Genomic DNA, 6,049 nt, shown 5'->3' on the forward strand with positions numbered 1-6,049 from the left:
TGGATATTTTCAGTATGTCAGCTGCCTCCTACATGGTATAATATTGATTATTCTCAATTAATATCTCAATTTGATCACTACCAGCTTCAAGTGGTCTGCCCCACCATGGCAGCAAGAAATCTCTAGCATGAAACTTCACAAACTGCTTTTGACACATTCAGTCAGTCACAGCACCTTCTCCATACACCAAGCACATCTTTTTTAGCATTTCAGTTGCATTTTTCCTTTCTTGAAATAATCAAGCATAATATGCCAAAAATGTCACTTATTTTCTTCGCCATCAATATTAAAATGGCTACACCAAAATTCACCAACTTTGATGTTTTCTTAAATGCATGTTGATATGACACTATCACAATACAATCTAAAAGAATTGTCTTTAGTGAAATTAAAGACAACTAAGTGCTACTAGAGACATCTTACAGGAAAAAAACCTTCATGGCCAACCCAATACAAATAATAACAGTGTATTTGGTCATTATAGAATATTGATAAGTGAGGAATGACAGCAATGCCATGAGGAATAGGGCAGAAAAAAAGATATTCTTTTAAGGTGTATTCATTACACATTAAGCAAATAATGCCATTTGAGTTGGACTTAGATTAGTTGAAATGTATATTGTAATTCACCTGGGAACAACAAAAGTAAAAAAGAGAAAAAGAATTATAATTAGTATGTCAAGAGAGGAGGTTAAATCAAAATCAGATAAGGCAGAGGATGACGGGAAAAGAAACAAAGAACTGATACAAAGCACAGAAAACATTTACAAGCATAGTGGGTGTTATTCTAACTAAACCATTAATCACTTCAAATGTGGTTTTAATACTACAATTATAAAACAGATCATTGGAATGAACTTTTTTAAAGGTACAACTATATATTGCCTCCAGAAAATCCAATTTCAAATATTAAGTTTTATATAGGTTAAAAGAAAAGGATTAGAGAAAGATACAGCATGCTAATACTAATCAAAAGAAAGTAGAAGTAACCATGTTAATATAAAATAAATTAAACTTGGGAACAAGAAAATTAATCAGGAAAAAACATAGATACTAAAAAGTAGGAGTAAATGGGTCAGTTCCTCCAGAGGACATTACGGTCCTTAATGTGTCTGCATCTAACAACAGGGAAACAAAGTATAATACATAAAGAAAATCTTACACATCCTCAAAGAGACCTAGACAAATTCTCTAATATAAAAGAAGATTTCAACAACTCTCTATGCCCACAAATTCGATAATTCAGATGAAATGAACTAGATTTCTTAAAGACACAAAATACCAAAATCCACATAGTGACAAACAGGTAATCTATATAAGCCAATATCTATTAAAGAAATGGGATCAATTCTTAATAACCTTCTAAGACCAAATCCCCACACTGAAATGGTTTCACTGGTAAATTCTTCCAAATAGTTAAGGAAGTGATGATACCAATTCTACATAATATCTTCTAGAATATAAAAGCATAAGGATTCCAGTTAAAGGTGAGATCATATTAACAAAATGAACAAGCAAGCAAAATATAACCAAAGACACTGAAATAGAGAACAGGCTGACAGTGACCAGAGGGGAGAGGGGAGGGAATAATGGGGGGAAAGGGTGGCAGATTTACAGGAACAATTATAAAGGAAACATGGACAATAACAAGGGGGGGTGGAAATACGGGAAGGAGGTGGGAAGGGCTGGGGTAGGGGGAATGGTGGGGGGAAAGGCCCAAAACTGTACTTGAACAGCAATTAAAGATGTTAAAAATAAATTAAATATATATATATTTATTTATAAAGTTAAATAAAATTGGCTAAATTGACTGATAAAAAAAGCATAAGGAATGCTTCCTAATTCATTCTATTAGTCATCAGAAACAATACCAATAGACAAATGACAAGAAGAACTACTACAGACTAATACCTCTATAGATGCAAAACTATCCTCAACAAAACAGCAGCAGATCATATTCAGTAATATTACAGAGCAATTATATCTCACATACAAATGGGGATTATTCCAGGTATTCGGGACTGTTTCAACATTTAAAAATCACCACCACATTAACAATTGAATTAGAAAAATAATTTGACAAAATCTAATATCCATTAATGATAAAAACTGCCAGCATACTAGGTATAGAGGAGAACTCTCTCAACCTGATAAAGAATGTCTATAAAACATAGTGAACATAGTATTTAATGGTGAGACACTCAATGCTTTCTCCCCCAAAATGTGAAAGAAACAAAGTTATCCTTTCTAATTACTCCTATTCAACAGTGTACTGGAAGTCCTACCTAGTTTATTAAGACAAGGAAAGCAAAAAAATGTAGACAGATTGGGAAGCAAGTAATAAAACTGTCTTTATTCTCTAATGTTAGGATAATCTCCATAGAAATTCTCAAAGAATCAACAACAAAAAAATCTTACAAGTAATATTACAGTACAGTAAAGTCATAGGACACAGAGTTATTATACAAGTTATTTTCTATATACTATCAATAAACAATTTGACTTTGAAATTAAAATCAATACCATTTATTTGAACACCCCTAAAATAAATACTCAGGTATAAATCTAACAAAATATGCATAGAATATTTATTTGAAAACTTCAGAATTATAAGAAGTCAAACAAGAGCTAAATAGATGAAGAGACTTTTCATGTTTATGGATTGAAAGACAATATTGTTGAAATGTCAGTCCTTCCAAGATTGATTTATAGATTCAATACAATTTCAACCCAAATCCCAGGAGCCTGCCTTCTAGGAAGGGGAGTTTAAATCCACATTCCTCAAGCATTGTCTTTATATTGTGACTTCTCTCCAAAGAGTATGTGATGAAAATGAGGGAAACTGTAACTTGAAAGTGTAAAAACTTGACACATCATTCCTTCAGCCATGAGATCAAGGTTAACTAACAACAATAAGACAGGATCCTATATACCCTTAATGTAATGTGCTAAAAATTGGCACTTCATTCTTCATCTTTCTTCCAAAATCCCATAACCACAATCTAATCACTAGAAAACATGTTTTCTAAGTCTAATTGAGAACAGTCTAATGAAGAAACTTTCTACAAAACACCTGAACAGTAGTTCCCATGGTTTTCAATGTCACTGAAAACAAGGAGTATCTGGGAAACTCTTACAGCCAAGGAAAGCCAAGGAAACAGAATGACTAAATACAACATGGTCTCCTGGACGAGATCCTGCAACAGAAAAGAGACACTAAGTGAAAGTTAATCACATCTGAATAGATGTGGACTATTAATCATGTTTCAATATTGGTTAGTTAAACAAATACATTGAACAAATGTAAGATATTAATTATAAGGGTAACTGAGTGCAGAGTTTATGAAAACTTTCTTTGCAATAATTCTATAAATGTAGAAGTGTTCTGCAATACAAAATTTCATTTAAAAATACATCCTATATATGTTTACTGAAAGGATCTAAAAGCAATGACATGTCAAAAGCCATTAGTACACTTAGCACCCGGGGGCACGTTTGCAACTACCATTTGCCACTAAAACAAATTAGGATACCTTGGAGAAATGGCTGCATATAAGTCCGTGGCCAGTAAAACAGCTGTATTTTGTCACGCATGAAGCATTCAAAGAGCAATAGAATCATGTGGGAAAAAATTGAATGCTTCTTGAAAGAGCTCCTATTGGTCACATTTGGTATTATTTGAACATCAAAATAAATAGTTATAGTAATCATTAAATAATATAAGCATGTGAATTCACAATGACATGTAAGGAGGCAGATATTGCCATAGAAAGGATGAGAAAAAATGTCCCATACACAATTAATTCACTGTAGTTCCTAAACTACCCAATACTTTAAAAAAAACTCATAGCACTGACCTATGTAAACTTCACTAGGACAAATTCAATCTTTTTATGCATACACACATATACACATTCACATACATAGACATACATGCAAATTTACATTTCAGAAACAATGTAAAAAAATCTAATAAACCCTGCAGGTAAGCAGACATATATCAGAAGTGTTGATTCAAAATTAGGCATTTGATGATAATGTTAACGAACATCATCAAGTTATAAGAGTATTTAATTACATTTGGTAAAAATAAATGAACTAAAACTTGTAAGTGCTTCAAAATGTGCCAAGTACTCAATATACTTTCATATAATCAGTCTTTAATATTAATCAAAATGGTTTGAAAGGACACATATATGCACTTAGTGATTTTTTATTCGTACCTATTCTCTAGCTCAGTTATTTTAAAATCATTTCTTCACAAAATTTGCTGTATACACTCCCATTTATAGTATACATTATAGGTTGTTTAAAGGACATATCCCAGCAATTTTTATCCCAGTAATTTTCACCTTAATTTTGAACCTAGCTTCCAAACAATATGTGATTCTACAGTCTATAGTATTTTTAAAGAACATTTCACTGTTTTCATTTCTTTATATGATATTGCACAGATATTATTTCTCATCCCTGAGACTTGTTTCAGAAGATGAGTTTAGAAAATGTGATTCAATTCTCCCTGGTATATAACATTACTGAAACATAGAATTATATGTTCAGTGAAACATTTGCAGGCTTATTTTTTTTTATTAAAAAAAACACATTTGTTCAATATCTGTAAGTCTAGATCCAAGCTAATGTAGAGACAATTATTAGTGTTTATGTAAATCACAGACAAATGAACATAACCAGTTGAATATTGAATCTCTAAGATGTATAGTGACTATTTCTGTTTTAGTAAACCTTTGAGCTCATCAAAGTTTTTCAATAAAACTAAAAAATGATATACATGCAACATAAATTAGTGTCATAGCATATTAATATCAATTTTGTTCTGCACATTTTATTTGTAACATATATTTTTATGATTTTTGAAATATTTTGGAAATTCAACTTTCCACTAGTTGCCGTAATTCATTATCACGATCAATTTGAACAAACCATAAATAACAGATATTTGACTTCCTCTCTTTGGAAATTTTCATGCACTTGCCTTGAAATTTCCAACAGTGAAAGTAGACATCATGATTAATAATAATAATAAAAAGTTACTTACTTAGTGGTGAAATTAGTTAGCTGAAATTGCACATTTCAAACAAAGACAAGGTTTAAATGGATCTCTTTTTTGTGCTTTTTTCTCCACATACAAAATGAGACTCCTTGGTGCTTCAGACCTATGGAAATAAAAGTAAGCAGAGAGAATTTGAGAGATTTGGAAAGGTCTTCATGAAGGGTTTGTAAACGAATTATGACGAACACTAACACCTCGTTAGTGTAGTGACACAGGAAAACTTCATCAATTCAACAGTCTTATGTAGTCTTCCCATTTCTAATTCTCTGCCTAGAAAATGGAAATGATTCTAGATCCACAAATAAGAGAAAGGATAAAGAGAAAGAGAATATACATTTATTGAGTACCAGAGTCTATGTTAAGATCCTTTATATTCTCAACGATATTTAATTCTCATAACTATCCAGAGATAATAATACCCCATTTAAAAGGTCATAAAATATTCTTAAAGAAAACTTATCAAAGTTTATACAGTAATTTTCAGAACTCAAATGCTGATATATCTGCTCTTGAGCAGAGTGAACTTTAAATCCACTTAGACATATATAGAAGAGGACAGGTTACCATTAGAAGAATTCAAAGAAAAATCTTAAACGAAAATGATTTTGAAATGCATGATTGCCAAATGAATATAGTTTACATTTTTTATTTAATCTTTATTGCATTCTATTACCATTTAGTCCCCTTATATCCCCCTAACACCAGCAATCAGCAATCATCACACTCTTGTCCATGTACATGAGTCCTTTTGTAACAGGTTCCTCCTCTGTAGGCAGAGGCCCCCAACCCCCCCAGTCCACCATGGATGAGAGTAAGTCTACCAAGACATGATCTGCTTGGGGAGGAAAGGTACCTGATCTTTAAAAGGAGCAGGGCCAGGAGCCTGTTCCTCAATGGGCTTTTATTTGGTTTAATTTGCACAGAGTGTATAGGTAAAGCTCAGTCATTGTCGGACAGAAATGATCAAACAACAGATAA

The 6,049-nt window shown here is 32.1% G+C and overlaps 1 long non-coding RNA gene across 1 annotated transcript in view; it reads right to left on the minus strand.

The window, feature by feature from the left end:
- Window positions 1-5,168, minus strand: part of LOC128626001 (uncharacterized) — an 88,569-nt gene extending 83,401 nt beyond the window's left edge. The window contains exons 1-2 of the long non-coding RNA XR_008389878.1: window positions 5,057-5,168; window positions 3,074-3,197 (exon numbers count right to left, since the gene is read on the minus strand). This is a non-coding gene — a long non-coding RNA (uncharacterized LOC128626001). The remainder of the gene's footprint in view (window positions 1-3,073; window positions 3,198-5,056) is intronic.
- Between the last annotated feature and the right edge of the window lie 881 nt (window positions 5,169-6,049).

This window comes from Artibeus jamaicensis, unplaced genomic scaffold, assembly GCF_021234435.1.
Source record: "Artibeus jamaicensis isolate MK-2021 breed Jamaican fruit bat unplaced genomic scaffold, CSHL_Jam_final scaffold_1964, whole genome shotgun sequence".
Classification (NCBI taxonomy): Eukaryota; Metazoa; Chordata; class Mammalia; order Chiroptera; family Phyllostomidae; genus Artibeus; species Artibeus jamaicensis.